Source organism: Bidens hawaiensis, unplaced genomic scaffold, assembly GCF_021521415.1.
Source record: "Bidens hawaiensis isolate Kalapana, Puna unplaced genomic scaffold, B.hawaiensis_p1.1 tig00025175_1, whole genome shotgun sequence".
In the NCBI taxonomy this organism is placed as follows: domain Eukaryota; kingdom Viridiplantae; phylum Streptophyta; class Magnoliopsida; order Asterales; family Asteraceae; genus Bidens; species Bidens hawaiensis.
The window spans coordinates 122,668-149,611 of record NW_027494001.1 but is presented as its reverse complement, the minus strand read 5'-3'; positions in this window follow the sequence as shown (position 1 = coordinate 149,611).

Sequence of the window (26,944 nt, the reverse complement as noted above, 5' to 3'; positions counted from 1 at the left end):
CCCACTCGACTTCCAGTCGAGTTTAGAGTTGGGTGGGGTTTGTCAAACCCAGTAGTACTACTCAACAGTGACTCGCTATTATCCAAATATTAAACGGTTCTATGTTACGAAGGACTTTAGTTGGTTCGCTTGCCACTTAGCCTTACAAATGATATATAATTAATAACAACATCTAAAGCGTGTTGGAGTATGTTATCTCCCCCAAGTTAAAAGCGTTTAAAAGAGTAAAAGGGGAACGTGAAACTCACTGTATGCGAAGAATTCAAAAACAAGTCAACCGAGAGATGCGCGTCACAGAAAAAACCTCACTAGCGTTCTAAAACAAGAATGATATTTTCTAAGTGTTGGAACTATTATTGAGTCTCTAGACTCGGCACATAATACCTATGCATGAGATACGTCGCGTGTTTCGTTTGTGAATTATGTGTGACTCGACAAACACATTGGTGACACGTTTCATATGTAAGCAACTACATAAGTATTAAGTACTAAAATTGTACATTACTAGCAATGTTTCCCCACAAGGGCAATTTAGTCAAAAACATAGCAATTATCTAGCAACAAGCACGTTTCATGTATTTTCACATAGTTCAGCATCTAGTTTTATCAAGACATATTTCTACCTGAAAGATTACTCTATTCAACAGATCATAATATATCAATTAATTCACCAAAAATCGTCACAAAAGCACACATGAGTTAGGTTTCCAGAAATATTTTTATTGTATTTTTATTCCACCTAGATTTCTCACAATAACCAAAACATTACAGTAAACTCACAGCAGTCAAAATCATGCGCAACAGAATGATATTTGTTATTCCCGTTAAATGGTAGTTCCAATTAGTGCAAAACCAATTGGGTTAGATTCTTAACTCAATATGTTAACTTCCAGAAGTGGAACTAACCAATTTGGTCTTGTAGTTTATGATATATGATAATTTCAAAACAGCCTAACAGCAGACCTAACAATTCAGACTTGCACTTCAGTTTTATAAAATAATAAAAGTTAACATTTACACGTCCAAAAATTAAAAACTTGGACTTTATAGAAACTAGACTCAACCTAGTATACTTTAGTGTTATGAATTTCGACCAATTACCAAATTAAGATTCAGTTACAGTTGTCTAAACATAAACTTAACAATCTGTCCACTGCCAGTTTACATCAAGACTCAACATAATAACAATCTATGAACCATAATCCATGCATATAACACTCTAGTCACAATATTTACCAATCATGCATATCAATATCACATTACACACATAGTTGGGTTTTTCTTGAAAGTTTAAATCAAAGAACAAGTGATTATCAAACAAAAATAACACAACTAGTTATCAATTTCATTAGCAATCATCATCAAGCATATAATCAAACCCTAACTCATCTTAATCATCAATTTCGTGACTTAGGGTTTTGGTTTAACCCATTCAATATCAAAATTAAACATATAGAATGCATAGGAGAGTTGTTAATACCTTCCTAGCAACTTAATTCTTCAACCAAACTTGAAAATCCTTGTATGTATGTGTGTGTAGTGTGACGGCAGCCAAGGGAGAGAGAGGGGGGGGGGCGATCGGGTTTTGGTAGGGGGAAGGGAGGTTAGGGTTTTTGTTATTATTTAATAATAATATGTTACACAATAGTCCCCCCTCTTTTAGTTATTACTTTTCTAGTGTAAACAATTAGTTCTTGCTTCTTGTGTTTAGCATTACACATAACATATCAAGTAACACATAAACCTAACACATAATTATCAATTACTTATTGCTTTGATGTTTGTCGTTTGTTCACCAATGGTTTGAGTCAACTCATTTGCGTTTCCGTGAAATCCCGAAAGACTACATGTGTAGTGATTGCCAAGCGTCATTTAAAACCCTAGTTTAAATGTAATGGGATGTGCGTTATAGATCAAGTGATCTTAAGTTTGAATTGACGGAGTTTGAATTAACGGAGTTAACCTGAAATTGACGAGTGTCACATAGTTTGACAAACTGAAAATTTTTCTTGCTTTTTTAGACACTTATCGCGACTTGACTCAAATTTTCGGGACGAAAATTCTTTCAACATGGGAATGATGTGACACTCGTCAATTTCAGGTTAACTCCGTTAATCCAAACTCCGTCAATTCAAACTTAAGATCACTTGATCTATAACGCACATCTCATTACATTTAAATTAGGGTTTTAAATGACGCCTGACAATCACTACACATGTAGTCTTTCGGGATTGCACCGAAACGCAAACGATTTGACTCAAACCATTGGTGAACAAACGACAAACATCAAAACAATAAGTATTTGATAATTATGTGTTAGGTTTATGTGTTATTTGATATTTATATGTAGAACATTAACTCAAGATGCAAAAGTCTATTTTATGCTAGAAATTTAATAACTAGAAGTAGAGGGGCCAATGTGTAACATATTATTATTAAATAATAACAAAAACCCTAACCTCCTTCCTCCCCCTCCCAAACCCAATCGCCCCCCCTCCCTCTCTTCTTGGCTGCCGTAACAACATACACACATACATACAATCTTTTCAAGCTTCTTGAAGGAATTAGAGTGCTAAATAGGTAATTAAAAACTCCTTTATGCGTTCTATATGTTTAATTTTGATATTGAATGGGTTAATCCAAAACCCTAATTCACGAAATTGATGATTAAGATGAGTTAGGGTTTGATTATATGCTTGATGATGATTTCCTAGTGAATTGATAACTAGTTGTGTTATTGTTGTTTGTTAATCACTTGTTTTTTGATTTAAACTTTCAAGAAAAACCCTAACTATGTGTGTAATGTGAGATTGATATGCATGGTTGGTAAATATTGTGTCAAGAGTGTTATATGCATGGATTATGGTTCATAGATTGTTGTTATGTTGAGTTTTGATGTAAACTGGTACTGGACAGATTGTTAAGTTTTTGTTTAGACGACTGTAACTGAATGTTAATGTGGTAATTGGTCGAAATTCTTAACACTACGGTGTACTAGGTTGAGTCTAGTTTCTATAAAGTCCAAAGTTTGTAATTTTTGGACGTGTAAAAGTTAACTTTTATTATTTTACAAAACTGAAGTGCAAGTCTGAATTGTAAGGTCTGCTGTTAGGCTGTTTTGTAATTATCATATCTCATAAACTACAAGACCAAATGGGTTAGTTCCACTTCTGGAAGTTAACATATTGAGTTAAGAATCTAACCCAATTGGTCTTGCATTACCATTCAACGGGAATAACAAACACCATTCTGTTGCGCATGATTTTGACTGCTATGAGTTTACTGTAATGTTTTGGTCTTTGTGAGAAAACTATGTGGAATAAAAATACAATAAAAATAGTTCTGGAAACCTAACTCATGTGTGCTTTTGTAACGATATTTGGTGAATTAATTGATATGTTATGATCTGTTGGATAGAGTAATCTTTCAAGTAGAAATCTGTCTTGATAAAACTAGCTGCTGAACTATGTGAAAATACATGAAACGTGCTTGTTGTTAGATAATTGCTATGTTTTTGACTAAATTTCCCTTGTGGGGAATGATTGCTAGTAATGTACAATGTTAGTACTTGATACTTAAATAGTTGTATACACATGTAACGTGTCACCAATGTGTTTGTCGAGTCACACATAATTCACAAACGAAACACGAAACGTATCTCATGCATTGGTATTATGTGCCGAGTCTAGAGACTCAATAGTAGTTTAAACACTTAGAAAATCTCATTCTTGTTTTAGAACGCTAGTGAGGATTTTCTTTGACGTGCATCTCTCGGATTTGTTTTGAATTCTTCGCAAATAGTGAGTTTCACGTTTCCCTTTTACTCTTTTAAACGCTTTTTACTTGGGGGAGATAACATACTCCAAAACGCTTTAGATTTTGTTATTAGTTATATATCACTTGTAAGGCTAAGTGGCAAACAAACCAACTAAATTCCTTCATAACATCGAACCGTTTAGTATTTGTATAATAGCGAGTCACAGTTGAGTAGTACTACTAGTTTGACAAACCCCACCCAACTCTAAACTCGATTGTAGGTCGAGTGGGTGTAATTTTGGCTAACACATTACCATGGTCGTGGTTGACATGGTGGCAAGGCAATTGATAAACAGTCTGCTTCGGTATCGAATACTTAGTAATACTTGTTTTATAGGCTAGCTACCTATTGATATATAATTGACATAACACTATCTGGTAACGCAAAACGCAAACGCAAAATGCAAACGCAAACACTTAAACGCAAATGGTTTTCTTTATTTATATATGTGAACTCACCAACCCTGTGTTGACACTTTTAGTATGTTATTCTCAGGTAGCCGAGGCGGGCGCGCGGTATAGGAACATGCATTTCATTGAACTCTATCGTTTTTGCAAACTTGTTTTTAAACTGTTATTAATTGGTTTTTAAGTCGTCCCGCGTGACGCAACACTTGGTTTATGAATTTACGCTTCCGCACTCATTTAAACTTAAATGTTTTCGTGGTTTGAAAACTTTATTTATGGTGTTTGATTATAACTAATGATTCCGATCCTGTTAGTTCACACCCTCTGACGGTAAAACTCCGTTAGTGGATTTTGAGGGTGTGACACATAGGTCACGTAATCAATCTCGAGGAACTTAAGATGGACCCAACTAATATTGAGGCGATAATGAATCAGAAGACTCCGGAAAACCCGAATGATATATGAAGCTTCTTAGGGTTGGCCGGCTATTATAGGAGATTCATTGAAAGCTTCTCCAAAATAGTCGCACCATTGACCGGTATGACCCGAAAGTCTATAGTATTCAATTGGGGAAAGTTCCATGAAAAGGCTTTTGAGGAATTACAGAAAAGAGTCACACAAGCTCTAATCCTTTCTTTACCCGATGGTGACGAGGATTTGGTTATTTGTACTGATGCCTCGCATCGTGGGTTAGGTTGCGTGTTAATGCAACGAGGAAAGGTGATAGCTTATGCGTCTAGAAAAATGAAGGTTCACGAGCGTACCTACCCGACACATGATTTAGAGCAAGAAGCAGTAGTGCATGCTCTCAAGATATGGAGACATTATCTTTATGTTACTAAGTGTACTATTTATGCAGATCATAAGAGTTTAAAGTACTTTTTCGAGCTGAAAGAGTTGAACATGAGACAGAGGAGATGGTTAGAGTTGATAAAGGACTACGAATGTGATATTAAATACTATCCTTGTAAGGCTAATGTGGTTGCTGACGCGCTAAGCCGTAAGAATGAAGAAGTCATTGCAACAGTGAAGTCTTATAAGTTGATCATTAACTCAGAACTCTTCGGAGAAATCATCAAGATGCAGTCTGAGGTGCTTACAGATGGGTTAATGAAAAAGGAAGAATTTTCGGACAGCAAGACGATCTGATGGATAACACTCATGGTGTGAAAACTAGGTTCGACCGTATGTGGATTCCACGCCATGGAAATCTTAGAAGTAGAATCTTAGATAAAGCTCATAAGTCTAGATACTCGATTCATCGGGGATCCACGAAGATGTTGATACATCTGAAGAGACACTACTGGTGAACGGGTATGAAGATTGACGTAGTAGATTATGTCAATAAGTGCTTAACTTGCTTGCAAGTCAAAGCAGAGCACCTGAAACCTTATAAGAAGATGCAGCCATTAGACATACCATAATGGAAATGGAAATGGGAACACATCACCATGGATTTCATAACTAAGCTACCGCATACAGCTAAACATCATGATACCATTTGGGTGATAGTGGACCGTTTGACGAAAAGTTCTCACTTTCTGCCTATCCGAGAGGCCATCACGTCAGAAACGTTAGCAAATTTGTTCATAAAGGAGGTTGTGTAACATTCGTCACTTTTCAAACCCGAAGATCCGACCCTTTTTAAATTTCGGTTTTATTTATAAATATATGTATAAATAAAAGAGAAATCTGCATTTTGTCTCCCTGGTTTATATCGTCGCGCGATGGGTTAACCCCTGAAAAAGATTTTGCGAACTTTGGGCCCTATGTTTCTCCGGCGAGTTCTTCTGACTCCTACCGTCAGTTGACTGACGGATGCCAAGGGCATTTTGGTAATCATCTCTTAATAATAATAATAACAATAATAATAACAATAATAATAATGTGCCTGGAATATATCAGTTGTTTATGCCATTAATAATCATCATCATCATTATTCAAGCCTTGTTTAAGATTTAAAGCAGTATTAGTCATCATCATCATTTGGCTCTTAATAATAATAATCATCATCAAGCTGCTCATCATCATCCCCCGTCGCACCTCCACCCCGTCGCGACGGCGGAGATCTTATGTTTCATGACGGTGTTGATGAATCCGATGAAGCGATGTTAGGTTTCACGACGGCGTGACGGCGGCGATGTTAGGTTTCGACGGTGTTGATGAATCCAATGTCGCGACGGCGATGTTAGGTTTCACGGCGATGTTGATGAATCCGAAGAAGCAGCGCCGGTGTTAGCTTTCACGACGGCGGCGATGATGGTGGCGATGAAAGCTCCATTCTCTCTGTCCGTCCACCACCATCCCACTCCTCTGTCCGTCCACCACCATCCCACTCCTCTGTCCGTCCACCACCATCCCACTCTGTATGTTTTAAAACTAATTGATATTTTAAAATTATTGTTGATTGAGGTTTTAGTGATAATTAATAGATTCAACTTCACAAAATTAAATCAACGAAAGATTATCATTAAAACAAGACAAAATAGTTTTCTCCAAATGTCAAGTTAAACTATAGACTCAAAAAGGTCAAAGAAAACATGGATATAGAGAATACAGGAGACCGAGTCTTGAGATGCATAAACTATAATTAGAAACCATGTGTATGTTTTAAAACTAATTGATATTTAAAACTAATAATAATAATAATAATAAATCCTAAATATTCATCCATCCAGTTGCCAATTTAGACCACAGATCTCATTCGTTTATGTTTTCCCCAATATTAGGTTAAAACACCAAGAACACACACACACTGTGTGTGAGAGAAGATGCCAAGAACACACACACACTGTAATTTTCTTTTTCTAAAGTCTTGTATGTATCACAAATATGCTATAGTATAACTCTAGAACAAGATTTGAAATTTGAATTGTTGATTTTGGACAAGATTTGAGAAAGCCCCAAATTTAAAAAATAGGGTTCTTGTGGTAAATTTCTGGGTTAGATGATGAAGATGAAGATATTGGGGTAAATGGGTCATTTCAACAATTTTTAACAGGTCAAAGGAAGGTCAACTAACGGTAGGAGTCAAAAGAAACCCACCCGAGAAATCCAGTGGTCCATTATCTGCAAATTCTTTTTCAATGGCTATTCCATCGCGTGACGATATAAATTAGGGAGGCAAATTGCAGATTTCTCTAAATATAAATATATATTTTCAAGTTTCGTCTGTTCATAATGTATTCGTTAAACAGACCCGTTTCGTCATTTCAATGTATTTGTAAATACGTTCGATAAATTATAAATAATTACGATGTTTATAGTCGTTATTCATTTATTACCTATTTCGTTTTGTTCAAAAACAAGACTCCAACTTCAAAAATGCCTACTTGAACGAGACCCGAACTATCCGGGGCATAATACAAAAAAATAGCTAAGTTTATAAACCTTTACGTTGTTTTTATAACATTCAAAAGTTCAAGGTTAATTGGTAAATATAGTTTAAATCCAGATTTAATAGAATATTAAAGTTTAGGGCAAAACATAAATAATTCAAATTAATATAATAAATTAATTATACTCAAACCCAACCCCAGCCCCATCCCTTTCCCCTTCGGTTTTCTCTTACACTGGCCGACGACAGCGGTGAATCTCTGGCGAATCTTAAAAACAACATTTTAGTGCCCGTTTGATCCGTTATTTCACCCAAACGTCGTATCCGTTAATAATAAACACTAATACGCGATTAAATTCACCATTAAACAACCAAATCAACCCCTTAATCACTCCAAACCGTCGGCTAGATTAAAATTCTTATTAACTCGAATTAAACACCAAATGGTTCAATTGAGACTATAAATAGAACACGAATCTTCATTTTGAATTTTTACAAACAGAAAACATCACAAACGAACTCTCCATAATCTCTAATTCGTTTACCTAAGTCCATTTTCCGGCGAGGTCCGTTCTCCGTCAATTCGAAACCATACCAGGTAATTTTTATAGGGATTTGAATCACTTTGAGCCGATTAACAAAACCCCTAACATAATTTGATCGAACATGGAATGGATTAACATTTTTGAAAAGCTAGGGTTTTGATGAAGATGATGACCTTTAAAGTTAATTTAAATATTTTTTTGTTTATGATCTATTAACAAATAGACAGTCTGGTCTACTGGTTAATTCATGTGAATGTGGGCAGAAGGACCCGGGTTCGAACCCGGGTCAGGCCGTTTTGTTTTTATTTTTTTAAAATCATTTTCTATTATATAATAAACCAAATAAAAATTTGTAAAAATCATATAAATCAAATAAAATTATATTAAGTTAAATAAAATTAGTTATAATATATATTTATCATTTTGACACTTCAAAACTAAACTTTCAAACTCGTCAAGACTCGTTTAAACTCGTTTAAATTATATATATATATATATATTATGTTTTGTTCGTTCAACTTTATAATTCGATAACACTTTTGATTTCAAGATAAAATATATTGTTAACACCCATTTTCCGCAACCTTTATAACATTCAAACTTAACATTAATCTTGTAATTTCAATAATATTAAATTAATAAATCGTTAAATTTCCGCTAAAATGTAACACTACAATATTATAACATCAAACTTCATAAAATAATAAAACATACATTAAAACACTTCTAATTTCCGATAAATTTATTTATTTACTTTATAAGTCATTGGTTAGTCTTTAACCTTGTATTTTCAATTTTAGTTCATGAAGTTTAATTGCTTTGGTTTCATTTACGCACTTTCGGTTTTATTTCAACTTTATCTTCAACTTCAAGGTGAGTTTCTCACACCCCCTTTTTACCCTTTTTAACTTTTTTGGGGGTAGCATATATATCCTATCAACATTACAATTTCGTTTATTCATTTTTTACGAACTACAATTCGTTACATGGACTTGTGTGTTTAATTTCTTACTTGCTCAAAGATTACATGCTCATGGTTTTCTCATTAAGTATGATCATACGCCCCCCCCCCCCCCCTATGCACTCAGGAACTTGATGTTATGAGTGGAATAGGGACCCCGATCCAAGTACGTTGGTTGTTACCAACGGAAAAGACGCTTACTTACGCTATTATCCGAGTACGTTGGTGTACAATCCCAACTGGAAAGGACCTTATTTGCTCATTTACACTTGTTCATTGAATTGTATGATTTTTACGTATTATATCAAAACTTGTGTTATCTCACCAACTATTCATTTAGTTGACATTATTTTATATATATGCTACACGTACATCTGTTAGAAGACGAAGACATTAGTAATTAGAATACTCAACCAAAAATGGACAAGTTACTTAAACGTGTAGTTATTTGCATTTTCTTTATTTGGAACAGCTTGATCAATTAATGATAATATTGTCACTTAATAGTGTCACATGTGTTTTGAGCAATATGTACGTTACAATCAGGCGTTTCCGCTTTAGTCGGGGTGTTACAAATTGGTATCAGAGCCGTGACTATAAGATAGGACATTAGACGTAATTTTCTAGTTGGTTATAGCTTATTTTAATTATTTTAGGGTTGCTTGATTAGGAATTTTGTGAACCCTATTTGATTGTTCAATGCACATTATTTGGTTATTATTGATTTGTTTATGCCTCATGTACGCAAATGCTATTATACTTTGCCTTATTTATACAAACATCACACACAAGTCCAAGATTTATGCCTAACGTAAAGGACAGAATTACAAATTTTGTCCTTTAAAAAAAGCCAAAAACCGGTTCGTGTCTTTTTCTAAGTTTCCTTGCAGGCGGTGTACTTTAAACTTTTTTTTTCTACACGTTATGTCCTTTACGCTAACTGGGTTAGAAAAACTTAGTTAGATGCCCTCACGTGAGACGCATGTGAGGGCAATTTTGTCTTTTCACCACCTGCAACTCCCATCTGTCTCTCTCACCCTTTCCAATCCATCCCCCATGAATTCAACCACTGCCACCATAGCTTCACCTCCGGCGAGCCACCACCACTGTCTTCTCCGGCAAGCCACCGACACTGCCACCGGAACCACCATACATCATTCTCTCTTTCTCTCTCTCTCTCTCTCTCTCCGTTACACAAAGGCAGAACCCTAAGCATCGAAGCAATCCAAGCCGTCCAATCACTCAAACGCTCACACCGTTCCGATCCAACCCCCGTCTCCAAAACCTTATCCCGTCTCGTCAAATCCGACCTCATCGCCGCCTTCAACGAACTCCTCCGTCAACACCACTTCGACTTATCCCTCACACTCTTCAACTCCATCAAATCCGAACACTGGTACAAAACCGACCTAACTCTCTACGCCAAATTAACAACAGCTATGGCGAGTCAAGGCCTCCTGCCAAACTCCACTGGCCACCATCGTTCTCTCTCTCTCTCTCACTTGCCGGAAAAACATGGACCGGCGATGAAGACTTGCAAACACCACCTATTAACTACCACCGTCGGCGACAAAATCATCCGTATTCAATCCCCAAATGCCGGTGACTGTACGGAACGTGGGTTTCAGGTAGATCGAGTCGTAATACTTTAATAGAGCTTTAATTAGGGTTCCGATTTGGCCGGAATCGAAAGAATGAACTTTTATTAGGCTTCCGATTTGCCAGAATAGGATGAATGAACTTTGATAGGCTTCCGATTTGGCCGAGGATGATGAATGGGCTTCTATTAGGTTCGGATTTACCAGAATATGCTAATGGATTTTGATTTGGGTTTTGTTTTGATCGGACGACAATGGTGGTGGTGGTAGTGTTGGGGGATGAGTGAGAGAGAGAGAGAGAAAGAGAGAATGATGTATGGTGGTTCCGGTGGCAGTGTCGGTGGCTTGCCGGAGAAGACAGTGGTGGTGGCTCGCCGGAGGTGAAGCTATGGTGGCAGTGGTTGAATTCATGGGGGATGGATTGGAAAGGGTCAGATGGTTTTTAACTGAAATGAAGAAGAAAGAGGAAGAAGGAGTTGCAGGTGGTGAAAAGACAAAATTGCCCTCACATGCGTCTCACGTGAGGGCATCTAACTGAGTTTTTCTAACCCAGTTAGCGTAAAGGACATAACGTGTAGAAAAAAAAAGTTTAAAGTACACCGCCTGCAAGGAAACTTAGAAAAGGACACGAACCGGTTTTTGGCTTTTTTTAAAGGACAAAATTTGTAATTCTGTCAACGTAAAGATTCTCAAGGATTTTCAATAATCGGATTTTTTATTTCAGTTTTCGATGGTTTATGCGACGTTTGACGTCTGACTCTCTATGTTTTACAATGTGTTTTAACTTAAAGTCTGTCAAGTCGTGGTGATACACCTGTACTCAGCTTTCGGTTCGATTTAATTACGCATTTGATACAAGAATAGTTAAGTTTAAAAATTTTGAGACTCAATTTCTTTATTTATACATCCATTTACGGTTTAAAAGTTTAGAAGTTCGAAAGGTAATAACCGAATATCAATACGATTAATTTATTACTTTATTGTTAAGTTTTAGAATTGAAAGCTCAAAAGTTACGGGGATAAATAAATGGTTGAATTTAGATTTGATCAATATGTTATTCATTTACTACTGCGTTTTAGAATTGAAAATTTGAAAGGTCATGGTGATACATGAATGGTCGAATTTCAATTCGATTACCTTATCGCTATATTCATTTACTCTTATGTTTTAAAATTGAAAGTTTGAAAATTCATGGTGGTACATGAACACTCGATTCTCATTTTGATTATACTATTTATTGTTTAATACTTTTTTTCCACATGGTTATTCAATAATTTATGATATTTTCGTTTATTGAAATGTGAAAACTCATGACGTCTCATGGGATATCCAATTTCGAATTTTGTTTCTGGCGATTTCATTTATTTACTTATTCTTATGATTTATTTCGATGTATCTGTTGGTCGTTTCATACTTACGTCCCAAGTCACGCGAATTCTTCACGTTTTGTATCATGCCTTCTCGTTTTCTTAGTTTTCACACTCAACTCCCAAAATGACAATCCAAGATATCAAGAAAATGGCATCCGCGATCCTGATCACCCCACGTTTAACCACACCCACCTTCATTGCTATAATAAATTCAAATTCAAACCTAGCACAATTCTTGGAAACTCAAACCAAACCGTATCGAAAAGTCTCTCACAGAAACGCGCCCTTTGTATAGTATGTGTAAATCCCACCACTGTAGTTCTCTAAAACAGTGATATACTTCAATATGTGGTAGATTCCAATTACCACTTATTGTTAAAACTTACCCAAACTCAACACCACTCACCCATATGCAAGACCTATACTTAACCATTTGTCTCAATCATATGCTTGACCTCATGCTTCAAGCCTACTATCATTATGGTGACCCAAGCACACCCGCCATACTTTGGAAGGACTAACTTGTTTCCGTCATGCAATACATTTACCCCGCTTCCCTTGTCTATTCTATTAGATTTCTCGATTTCAATACTTAGGTTTTACAAACTCATTAAATTCGTCTATATTTACTTTTACATATTTTATTTCTATTACTAACACCTCGCACCTAATCCCCAATCCTCAGTTATTTTAACCTTCAGTCAAATGTATTTTCTTTAAAACGAATTTATTACCTCTATTATTATTATTATTTAAGTTATTAATATTACCATCATTATTATTATTACTACTACTATTGTTATTAGTACTATCACTGTCATCATTATCATTATTATTATTACGGTAATTATCAATAGTATTATTATTAATAAAATTTTTATTATTATTATTTCAAATCCCGTGGTCTATGACCAATTTCCTATCAACATAACCATTAAGTGGAAATTGGGACTATGAACATGTATATGTACATAGTTACCTAATAGAAACCATATTTTTACTTTATTTCTACATTTGACAATCCGTGACCGGTTCTCTACAAATGAATTGGTTTACTTTGAACCGGAACTTTATCCCATGTACGTATTGAGTTTATGTTATGTTTATTTTGCACGAATCTGGTAATTTTTGTTCTCTTTCCGCTCAAAGTCTTTTTTTTAATCAATTCGTTATTTTTGATCTAAGACCATCGATTATTTTAATTTTGAGGTTTAACTACTTGCTTTGATAAACTCAAGGTTGCTATTGGAACTTTTCATTCACTAACTTAAAGGATTTTAATATTGTGATAATAGAATTCCGTTTATCCGTTTTATTTAAATCTTTAATTTATACGTTGTAATGTTCACTTTATTTTATCTCAATGTTACCGTTAATTGCGCTGCAATTCATTCGGAGATTTCCATCATGATATTTTGATACTTAAAACTTTCGTTTATCTAAGCTATTTTCTAACCCAATGTGTTATCAATTAACATGTTCATATTTCGTTGGTTAAATGCTACGTTTACTTACCACGCTATTCTCGATCCCATTATTTCAATTACATGTTACGATGTTCATAATTATAGATGTTTCATTCTTTGACTTCATTACCTCGTTTATTTTGTTTTCAACATCCTTTACTTGGTTTAGACACGATGATCTTATTTACTCGATTTAGTGTTTTCGCGTTGTCAATGGTCTATCAATGTGTTTGTAATATTTTTACCCTTTTAATTCATTATTTTTGATTTACAACGTTATATATGAGCATTTTAATTATTTATCTAAGGTCTATGTCTTAAAACCACACTATAGAGCAAGTTATATGGACCATCCGATGATAGAGGTAATTATGGGTCGACAAATAATTATCAAAGTCCTCGCATGAAAAATATAATAAGTCTGGTTGTGTGAAATAACTCGGAACTTGGAATAATTTTTACGAACGGGACGAATACAATATGATAAGGGCATGGTGGATACGTCGCTGCTACAACATATATATAAGTGTCTTTGTCATATTTCCTATTTGTGGCGTTTATTCGGGTCATTCAAAGATCGACGTTATCTTATTTTATTTATGTATGTATAAAATTGTTAAAATTTCTAACAACTTCGTATATTAGTTGTTCTCTTTATAAATAGTTATTTTTATTTTAATTTCGGGACGAAATTTCCAAAAGTTGTAAGTCTTGTAACATTCGTTACTTTTCAAACTCTATTTATAAATATATGTATAAATATAAATATATATTTTCAAGTTTCGTCACTTCAATGTATTTGTAAATATCGTTCGATAAATTATTAATAATTACGACGTTTATTGTCGTTATTCATTTATTACCTATTTTGTTTTGTTCAAAAACGAGACTCCAACTTCAAAAATGCCTACTTGAATGAGACCCGAACTATCCGAGCATAATACAAAAAAGAGCAAAGTTTATAAACCTTTACGTCGTTTTTATAACATTCAAAAGTTCAAGGTTAATTGGTAAATATAGTTTAAATCCAGATTTAATAGAATATTAAAAATCAGGGGCCAAAAAGTAAATTATGCAAATTAATATAATAAAATAATTATATTCAAACCAAAACCCAGCCCCATCCCTTTCCCCTTCGGTTTTCCGATACACCGGCCGGCGACGGGTGTGAATCTATGGCGAACCTTAAAAACAACGTTTTAGTGCCCGTTTGATCCGTTATTTCACCCCAATACGCGATTAATTTCACCATTAAAAAACCAAATCAACCCCTTAATAATAAACACTAATACGTGATTAATGTCACCATTTAAAAAACAAATCAACCCCTTAATCGCTCTAAACCGTCGGCTAGATTAAAATTCTTATTAACTCGAATTAAACACCAAATGGTTCAATTAAGGAACTAAATAGAACGCGAATCTTCGTTTAAACTTTTTAAAAACAGAAAACATCACAAACGAACTCTCCATAATCTATAATTCGTTCACCTAAGTCCGTTTTCTGGCGAGGTCCATTCTCTGTCAATCTGAAACCATACCAGGTTATTTTTATATGGATTTGAATCACTTTGAGCCGATTAAGAAAACCCCTAACATAATTTGATCGAACATGGAATGGATTAACAGTTTTGAAAAGCTAGGGTTTTAATGAAGATGATGACCTTTAAAGTTAATTTAAATATTTATTTGTTTCTTATCTATTAACAATAGATAGTCTGGCCTACTGGTTAGTTCATGTGAATGTGGGAAGAAGGACCCGGGTTCGAACCCGGGTCAGGTCGTTTTGTTTTTATTTTTTTATAACATTTTCTATTATATAATAAACCAAATAAAAATTTGTAAAAATCATATAAATAAACTAAAATTATATTAAGTTACATAAAATTAGTTATAATATATATTTATCATTTTGACACTTACAAACCAAACTTTCAAACTCGTCAAGACTCGTTTAAACTTGTTTAAATTATATATATATATATATATATATATATATATTCATATATATATATGTATTACGTTTTGTTCGTTCAACTTTATAATTCGATAACACTTTTGATTTCAAGATAAAATATATTGTTAACACCCATTTTTCGCATTATAACATTCAAACTTAACATTAATCTTGTAATTTCAATAATATTAAATTAATATATCGTTAAATTTCCGCTAAAATGTAACATTATAATATTATAACACCAAACTTCATAAAATAATAAAACATACATTAAAACACTTCTAATTTTTGATAAATTTATTTATTTACTTTATAAGTCATTGGTTAGTATTTAATCTTGTATTTCCAATTCTAGTTCGTGAAGTTCAATTGCTTTGGTTACATTTACGAACTTTTGGTTTTATTTCAACTTTGTCTTCAACTTCAAGGAGAGTTTCTCACACCCCCTTTTTACCATTTTTAACTATTTTGGGGTAGCATATATATCCTATTACCATTACAATTTCATTTATTCATTATTTACAAACTACAATTTGTTACATGGACTTGTGCGTTTAATTGCTTACTTGCTCAAAGATTACGGTCTCATGGTTTTCTCATTAAGTATGATAATACGCCCCCCCCCCATGCACTCAGGACCTTGATGCTATGAGTGGAATATGGACTCCCGATCCAAGTACGTTGGTTGTTACCAACAGAAAAGATGCTTACTTACGCTATTATCCAAGTACGTTGGTGCACAATCCCAATCCCAACGGGAAAGGACCTTATTTGCTCATTTACACTTTTTCATGGAATTGTATGATTTTTACGTATTACAGATCTCACCAACTATTCATTTAGTTGACATTATTTTATATATATGCTACAGGTACATCTTTTAGAAGACGAAGACATTATAATTAGGATACTCAACCAAAAATGGACAAGTTACTTAAACATGTAGTATTTTCTTTATTTGGAACAACTTGTGTACTTGATGCCTTTCAATCAATTAATGATAATATTGTCACTTAATAGTGTCACATGTGTTTTGAGCAATCTGTACGTAACACTCAGGCATTTCCGCCTTAGCCGGGGTGTTATAGGTTGTGGCTAAACATGGATTTTCGTTATTAATCGTGTCTGATAGAGATACTCGCTTTACTTCGAGAATCTGAAATAAGTTCCATGAAGCTATGGGAACAAGACAGAACATCAGTAAGGCGTATCATCCTCAAATAGATGGGTAGGTTGAAAGGATTATCTAAACCCTTGAGGATATGCTGTGTGCTTGTGTTTTAGACTTTGGAGGAAGTTGGGATGATCATTTGCATCTTGCAGAATTTTCTTATAACAACAGCTACCATTCGAGTATTGGTATGCCAATGTTTGAGATGTTGTATGTTAGACGTTGTAGAACTCATGTATGTTGGGGAGAGATTGGTCAGAAAGAGATTGGAAGTCTAGAAGTTGTGCAAGAAACCTCTTCAAGGTTTGATCATATCAAGGCAAGAATGAAAGCTGCTCAAGACCGTCAGAAGTCGTGTGCTGATAAGCAGCGATGACTGATTAAGTTTGACATTAATTACCATGTGATGCTCAGAGTCTCACCTTGGAAAGGAATTATTCATTTCAGAAAGAGAGGGAAATTAAGTCCAAGGTACATTTGACCGTTTAAGATCATAGATCGTGTTGGTGAAGTAGCTTACAAGCTGAATTGCCTGAAGAGTTAGAAGGGATTCACTCTACTTTCCATGTTTCTCACTTGAGGAAATGTCTAGCTGATAACATGTCCCACGTACCATTAGTATATATTGAGGTTGACGATCAGTTAAACTATATCGAGCAGCCTGTTGAAATAGTGGACCGTAAGGAAAAGCAACTCCTCCATAAAGCTAATTCCTTAGTCAAAGTGATATGGAAACACCGAAAGGGATCGGATGCCACTTAGGAAGTTGAGGAGGAGATGCGCAAGCCTTTACCCAGACCTGTTTAAGTAATAGCTAGCTTTCGGGGAAGAAACCTCTTTTAAAGAGGGTAGACTTGTAACATCCCGAGATTTCTTTGAGTAATATTAAATATTAATCGCGCCGGAAGAATAAATTTGAGTTAGTAGAGTAATAACAATAATATAATAATAAGGTTAGGATGGTGGGCTAAAATAAATGGAATTAATTAGGGAATTAAGAAGAAGATGTGCTAAGGTTCATGGGCTTAGGGAGTATTAACACCCCTAAAACCCTAATTCTTTCCATCTCCATCATTTCCACAACTTAGCATACACCATCAAAAACATACACTTAAGTTAAACACTCTCTACACTATTCCATTCGATGATCCAAGACCAACCGAAGGTAATAAATCATTTATCTCAACTAACCTAACATTTTAGAACCCAACACCGTAGCCCCGGGATGCCGAATGAGCCATTTGAATCTAGATCTAGCTTTATCTGGGTGTTTAATCAACCAAAAACGAGCTTAAGGGCCACCTTAGCTCAGATCTGAGCACCCTGAAGCTACCTAGGTCATAAACGATCAAACTCCGGCCAACCATAGTGGTTAATGGCGGCTGACGGCACCGGAATCAAAGAAAATTCTTAAAAAACGCGAATAAGGAAGCTGAACTGAGCATACGGGCGTATAAGTATATACGCCGTATATGTATGTGTCGCATATAAGCATATACGTCGTATATGTATATGAAACGTATATATATATATATATATACGCCGTGTAAATAGGTTATCCATATATGTATAAGTAATGTATATGTATGTGTATACGCCGTGTATGTATATACCGTATATGTATGTATGTAACGTGTAAGTATGTAACTTATATGTATATATGTAACGTGTAAGCATACACCGTATATGTACGTATATGTATATATGTAGCGTGTATGCATGTCGTATAAGTATATGTACAATTCGTATATGTATGGGCGTGTACGTATGTGTATATCATATATGTATATGTATTGGCGTATATGTATGTGTATGCCGTATATGTATGACGTATATGTATGGGCATGTTTGTACGTATAGGCATGTCGTGCATGTATATAATGTATATGTACTTCGTGTACGTATATAGGGTGTGTATGTATGAATGCCGTGTATGTACGTATGTCGTATATATATTTATATATATATATATGACATGAATGTATGTATGACATATGTACATATATAGGGCGTGTATGTATGAATGTCGTGTATGTACGTATGTCGTGTGTATATATATATATATATTATAGATGACATGAATGTATGTATGACATATACAAAGAACATGAACTTATACGTAAATACGCTAAGAACAAAGAACCAGTTAATAAAGAAAGGTAATGAGAAATGACTTAGAAATATGTTTGTTAATCGTTACACAGTTAGCCGTGCACAGCTCAAGAAGGGCGTTACCATAAATTCAGAAAGGAATCGTTTACAAGTGAGCTTCTAGCCCCATTTCCTTGTTTTGTTTTCGGGGTTGTGAGCATACTTGATGTGATTAGTTAATACACTTATCTTAAGTAGTAAGTGTATGTTATGTGTATGTTTTATAAAGTATGTATGAATGATATTGAAGGGTATGTATGAAATAGTATGAATTATAGTTTGAAGAAATATATGTACGAAGGTATGAATAAATGGAGAGGATAGGGACAAAACCCTTATAATATCTGAGATGATGGGGACCAGACCCTTATAATATCTGAGAGGATAGGGACAGACCCTATAATATCTGAGAGGTTATAGGGCGAAATGCTCTTTATAACGTATAATTATATATGTAAAGTAAGATAAAATATGAAAGTATGAAAGAAGGAAAGTAAGAAGGTAAGAATGGAGATATATATATGTAAAAGAAGGTAAAGTCTGAACATATGAAGTATGTGAATGTAATGTATGTTATTTGATTGACTAGAAGTCACTAGCGTTGCTGACTTTTAGAATGCACGCAGGTGAATAGATTAAAGGCGTTGGCTTGAGGAAGACACATGGCATGATCTGAAGAGGCTGGTATCTAAAGAAGAATTGTCATGATGTTTTAATACTATGTTTTATGTTATGTTTAAAGACAAGATTTGAATGTTTTGTATTGAATGGTTGTAAGGCCCCGTTCCCGGTAGCCCTACTTTAGCGTCGGATTTACTCATAAACACAGTTCTTATAAATCAGAATTAATTAAAACTTTCACAGAATATAAAACATTAATCATTCGTTACAAAACATTTAATCTTTTCTTTATGTCACACCCCCTTCTAGGGCCTAGGAGCGTGACACAACAGTTGGTATCATAATTGTAAATAAATCAGAGTTGCATTTAGTTTGCGGAAGACTTATAAACTTTAAGGATCGAAAGCGTAATATTTATACATACAAAAGTCGGTGTTTAAAACATCCGTTAAGTTGTTTACAAAATATTTATGTTTTTATAATTACAAACCACCAAGTTTATATATTAAGTTACAAAAGAAAATCCGAGCCATCGGATATATCAATAGCACTTCGAAACTCCAAGTGTTAATCTTGTTCTCCTGCAAAATGTAAGAAAATACGTCAGCAACGAATGCTGGTGAACACGCTGACGCAAAAATACTTCTTTTACTTAATTACCCCTCGAGGCTACGCCTGCCTCGGCCCAACGTGGCTTAGGAATAACTAAGTCAAATAACACATTATAAACTAGAGCCTCTACGCTAGGTCACCTCACGAACACCACAGCATTCGACTTAGTTAAGTACCCGTAAATATACACATAGGGTCGTACTCCCTGCAGGAGAGCGTCCTACGACCAAGGGTGGTGCTATCATGCCCATACATCGCATAGTACCACCTATGTAAGTATCCAGACATATGTATACCACAGCCTGAGGGCTAGGTTCATACCCATAGTTATAACGGTGTTAGGAACACAAAGTTCCTTGTAAACAATTTCATATAACAATTTGACTCATTTGAAAACAAGTTGCGTATTCACCTTGTCTCTTTAGGATCGGCTTCACTCACCGTCCAAGGGTCTTTCCCTTTCTTTATCTCGCACCTATAGTACGAGTATAAATATTTGTTAGTCGGATACACGATCCGGCTTAAGACCTTTAGTCTTATATCTCAATCCTCGATTGAACCTCTAGTTCAATTCTTATTTACTTGAAAACCTCTTGTTTAAAAGTAAATTATAACCTTTAGTTTATATGGAAACCCGACGTTTCTTCTTCTCCAAGAAACGTAATATTTTCTTTTATTATTTAAGAATACTCTTTATTCATTAAATAATATTTTCATAACAAAGAATATAATCATAAATACTTACACACATATATATGTATCACAATATTCCATAATCAAACTTTCATTCGTTTCTTTGTTATGTTTTCTTTTTTTCTTTTATCGAGGTATCGAGTATAACCTCAACTTAAGGTTTAAGCCTTGATTATAATATTAAATTATATTGAATTCGATTACGCCTAACCTCGTTGGCGTAAAGAAACCCGAGAGAAATGAACAGCACTCCGACGCCGCTTTACTTTTCTCGATCAACTTTGATACGCCAACTTCAACACTTGTCGGCACGTCTTTCGGGACTCTTTGCCATTACAACAACGCCTTCTTGATGAAAGAGGGTGGAGGGTGGCACAAACTTCAAGGCTCGGGACACGTTTTACGAGGAAACAAGGCACACTTATTAAGACAAATCAAGTATACAAATGTGGTATTGTAGAGAGATGTTAGTGAGAGAGAAGAGAGCAGGTTTTGGTGTGCCAAGAGTGAGATCCCGACCTTGCTATTTATAGGCAAAATCTGGTGTCCCATCGCGTATCACGCCAGGGTCCAAAGCACCCCGTCGAGTACCGCGACGTAGGGTTGATGACGCAGAGGTGTAGACCTGCCACGTGTCGACACGTGGCAGGCGCCGCTTCACGTGGCGACACGTGGCGGCAGTGTTGCCACGTGGTGACACATGGCAGCACCTAGTGCCACCATGTGCCACGTGGCACACGTGTCACACTGTGTCAGACTCCCATCGCGTACCGCGATGGGAGTCTCTTCTGACCTGTCGCGTACCGCGATGGGTCAGGAAAATTAGATTTTACAATTTAGACCCTCAACTTTCGAATTTGGCAATTTTAGTCCCTAGACTTTAGAAAGTTGATACTTTGAACTCGAAATTTTCATGATGTTACATCCTCCCCACCTTGAAACAAATCTCGTCCTCGAGATTGCTTTACAAGAATAGTTGGGGGTATTTCTTTTTCATTTCCGATTCGAGTTCCCACGTATATTCGGGCCCTCTACGCGAGTCCCATTTAACTTTCACAATTTTCAAAGTTTTTCTTTTCAATTTCTTTGTTTTCGAATCTTCAATTTTAATTGGACGTTTTACGAATTTTAAATTTTCGTTTATTTCTATCTCTTTCAATGGCATAGCCAAAGATTCGTCGGTCAAACACTTACGCAGATTCGAAACATGGAATACGTCATGTATTCCTTGCATTTCCTCGGGCAATCGCAATCGGTATGCAACAGTGCCGATTCGTTCGAGTACCTCAAAAGGTCCAACGAATCGAGGACTCAATTTTCCTTTCTTGCCGAAGCGAACAACGCCTTTCCAAGGCGAGACTTTTAACAGAACCTTGTCACCGACATTAAATTCTAATGGCTTACGACGAACATCAGCGTAGCTCTTTTTGCGATCACGCACCGTCTTAAGTCGCTCTCGAATTTGAAGAACTTTGTCGATGGTTTCTTGGACTATTTCGGCTCCAGACAACTGATTATCTCTGGTCTCAGACCAACACACGGTCGTCCTACACTTTCGACCATATAACGCATCGAATGGTGCGGTAAGTGGTCGTCCCAACTTCCACCTAAGTCTATCACACAAGCGCGGAGCATATCTTCCAACGTTTGAATCGTCCTTTCACTTTGCCCATCCGTTTGTGGATGATAGGCAGTGCTAAGGTTCAACTTCGTACCAAGAGCTTGTTGGAAGCTTTTCCAGAAATGAGACGTAAAACGACCGTGTCGGTCAGAAATGATAGACAAAGGTACTCCATGTAAAGCGACAATGTTGTTTACATAGATACGTGCTAATCTATCCATTGAATACGATTCATTTATGGGTATGAAATGTGCGGATTTCGTCAATCGATCCACAATTACCCAAATAGCATTGTTTTGTCGAGTCGTCTTTGGGAGTTTAGTAATAAAATCCATGGTTATTAACTCCCATTTCCAAACAGGAAGTTCGGGTTGCTGAAGCAATCCCGAAGGCTTTTGATGTTCAGCCTTGACTTTCAAAAAAGTCAAACATTTCGCAACGTGCGAAGCGACATCCCTTTTCGTCCCATTCCACCAATAATTCTCCCTCAGATTGTGGTACATCTTATCACTTCCGGGATGCATCATATATTTCAACTTATGAGCTTCATTCAAAATCTCTCACGCAAACCTCCAATGATTGGTACCCAAATCCTATTACCGAGTCTAAGGATACCATCGTCACCTTTTACTAATGAGTCAATGGTGTCGTTGCGTTTTTCATCGGGGATTTGGTTTTCATTGATCGCTTGAGTTTGCGCGGATTTGATTTGTTCGAAAAGATCAAATTGAATTTCTAGGCGTAATGCTCAAACCCTTTTGGGTTTCTCGTGCTCTTTACTACTTAAGGCATCGGCCACGACATTGGTCTTGCCTTCATGATACACAATTTCACAATCATAGTCGTTAAGAGTCTCCATCCATCGTCGTAGGTGCATGTTGAGCTCTTTTTGATCAAAGATGTGTTTCAAACTTTTGTGATCAGTGTACACGGTGAATCGTACTCCGTAGAGATAGTGCCTCCAAATCTTAAGTGCAAAGATTATGGCACCTAACTCTAGATCGTGAGTCGTGTAATTTTTTCGTGTATTTTGAGTTGATGAGAGGCGTAAGCGATAACTTTCTTTCGTTGCATTAGTACACATCCCAAACCTAAGTGAGATGCGTCACTAAAGACTACAAAATCCTCAGTACCTTCCGGCAAAGCCAGAATGCGTGCTTGGGTGAGCTTTTGTTTTAGTATATCGAACGCCTCTTGTTGCTTCGTTCCCCATTCATATTTAATGTTCTTGCGAGTTAACGAAGTTAAGGGAATGGCGATACGAGAAAAGTTCTCGATGAACCTACGGTAGTAGCCGGCCAAACCTAAGAAACTTCTGATCTCAGTGGCGACTTCGGGATCTCCCACTTAGAGATAGCTTCAATCTTAGCGGGGTCCACTTGAATACCGTTAATGTTAATGATGTGACCAAGAAATTGCACCTCGTGCAACCAGAACTCGAATTTCTAGAACTTGGCGTACAACTTCTCGGTCCTAAGGATCTCAAGTAAAGTTCGATGATGAATTTCATGATCGGCCTTTGACTTGGAATAAATGAGTATGTCGTCGATGAAGACGATAACAAATTTATCTAAGTAAGGCTTACAGATTCGGTTCATCATGTCCATGAATGAGGCCGGAGCATTAGTAAGTCCAAACGGCATAACCGTGAACTCATAATGTCCATAACTAGTTCGAAAAGCATTCTTTGGAATGTCTTCGGATTGAACTTTGAGTTGGTGATAGCCGGGACGAAGATCGATTTTAGAAAAATAGCTAGCACCTTGAAGTTGGTCAAAAAGATCATTGATACGAGGGAGTGGATATTTGTTTTTGATTGTGACTTTGTTTAACGCACGATAGTCGATGCACATACGCATTGATCCGTCCTTCTTCTTGACTAATAGAATTGGCGCTCCCCAAGGCGACGAACTCGGTCGAATGAAACCTTTTTCCAAAAGTTCATCGAGTTGTTTCTTCAACTCCTTCATTTTGGTTGGCGCTAAGCTATACGACGCTTTGGCAATCGGAGCAGTACCAGGAATAAGATCGATCCTAAACTCTACTTCACGATCAGGAGGGATACCAGGAAGTTCATCAGGGAAGACGTCAGAAAAGTTAGAAACAATAGGAACGTCTTTGATTTCCTTTGGCTTTGATTCTTCAGTGACGTAGGCCATGAATGCGAGGCATCCTTGATTCAAACATTTGTTAGCCCTAATCATGGAGATTATGCTAACTTGGCCAGCGTCTTTGTCCCCTTCAATTTGAATCGTTCGCTTATCAGGGGCTTGAAGTTCAATGGTTTTGCTATTGCAAATGATACGGGCTCGGTTATCTAATAACCAATCCATACCAAGTACAATGTCATAACCAGCCAAACTCATAGGCAACAAACGAATAGGTAAAACATAACAAGCTAGAAGGATTTGTCCATTTTCAAGAACTTCGGAGATTTTAACGATTTCGATGGATGAACAGAAGGGTTAACAGTTTGGGAATGTCTAGATTGACGAGATTGAGATCTAAACGCGGATTCTTCCCTAATTGCATCTTTAATCATCTTTTGAATTTTGTTCATGTATTTCTCGGGGATTTCTTCATCCCTTTCATTCATATTCTCGGGGCCTTTCCCCTTGTCTCTTATTTCTCTCTCTTTACGAGCATTCTCGTTACTTTGTTCAGACATTTTCTTTTGTTTTCAATTTGTCTGAAAATTGTACAACATTTCTTTTTTCAAACACACATTTTTATTTATTCACATTTATATATATCCAAAGGATATATATATCATATTACACATAAATATATATATCGTTTCAACTATATATATATAACTTGTCCTATCATTACAAGAGAACGTTTCAAACGTTCTTTATTTATACACATAACATTCAAGACTATTTTACATATAGCTTCCACATGACCACCATCCTCAGTTCTTCAAGAACTTCTTCACAACCTTCGATATCTTGTTGCATTTACGAAGGATGGTCTCTCCAACTTTCTTCTTTTTCTTTTCTTCCTCATGCACCTTATTCCTCCAATCGTCGGTTTCATGTAGAGCGCGGTCCAAGTGCTCCTCGTATGATTGCGGGATTATGTTGGGATATCCGTACTGCGAAGGTGGGTCACGGTAACCCAGTGTCACCATTTCGTAATGGTTCCTCGGTTCTGGATATGGAACATAATCCATGGTGGATGAAAGGTAGAGGTAGGTCTTGGCATCTTGATTCTGTTCGTGGATCTCATCAGCTTGTTCTTGAATTGATGGTATCTCACCTTGGTATGGTGGGAAGCTTGATGAAGTCCCAATCCTAAGTTTCTCCAGGCATTGGACATAGGGATCCACAGAACCATAACTTGGGTTTTGGGAAGTGAGTGATCCATCCATTGGGCTTGGCATTTCATTAGGGTTCTCAGTATGCTCTTCTTCCAATTCCTCTTCAGACTCTTTTACGGGTTCCTCTTCCTCTTCGGGATCTTCCTCTTCTTCTGGTTCATCTTCTTCCATTGGTTGTGTGGGTTCATTGATTGTTGGGATCATCTGGAAGATTTCAGTAGGCATCAAGACTCTCATCTTGGGTTTACGGGATGGTCCTTCATAGTTGGTTGGTTGGGAACTAGCTTCATTGAAGGTGGAGCTTCCAGCATTCCACTCTTGTTGTTCGGAGAGATATTTCATCCACTTGGCGGATGGTTGAGAGTTTGGTAGGTATCCGACTGGAAAGCATTGTGTTGCCTCTGAGGGTTGGTAAGTGAAAGCTTCTGTTGGTTATGGATTTGGCGGTACATAACCAGTTGGGAAATATTGTGGTATTTCCGTGGGTTGGTACATTGGCATAGTCGGTGGATGATAGCATGAGTGCCTTGGTGCCTCAAGGCTTTGCTTCGGCGGACTATCGGGGATGTTGATCGGATAGTGTCGACTTTCGGGGTAGTACACGGGTTTGGACAAGTCGTGTTCCACATCTTGATTGAAGTATGCTTCGTAGTAGCCATCACTCATGTTGTCTTCAGGGTAGGGTTCAGCAATTCCGGCCTCTTTCGCCTTGCGCACATAGTTCTCGATGTGAGCTTTAAACAACATCTATAATATAGGTGGTTTAGAGTGTGGAGTGGGAAAGAAAAGTTACCAGCCTATCTTATCCCTAAAACACATAATCAATTATTTCCTAAACTTGGATCGAAGCTTGGGTATTGTTTTATGATACCCAATTCGCTAAGATCGATGGCTCTGATACCAACCATGTCACACCCCCTTCTAGGGCCTAGGAGCGTGACCACAAAGTTGGTATCGTAGTTGTAAATAAATCAGAGTTGCATTTAGTTTGCGGAAGACTTATAAACTTTAAGGATCGAAAGCGTAATATTTATATATACAAAAGTCGGTGTTTAAAACATCCGTTAAGTTGTTTACAAAATATTTATGTGTTTATAATTACAAACCACCAAGTTTATATATTAAGTTACAAAAGAAAATCCAAGCCATCGGATATATCAATAGCACTTCGAAACTCCAAGTGCTAATCTTGTTCACCTGCAAAATGTAAGAAAATACGTCAGCAACGAATGCTAGTGAACACGCTGATGCAAAAATACTTCTTTTACTTAATTACCCCTCGAGGCTACGCC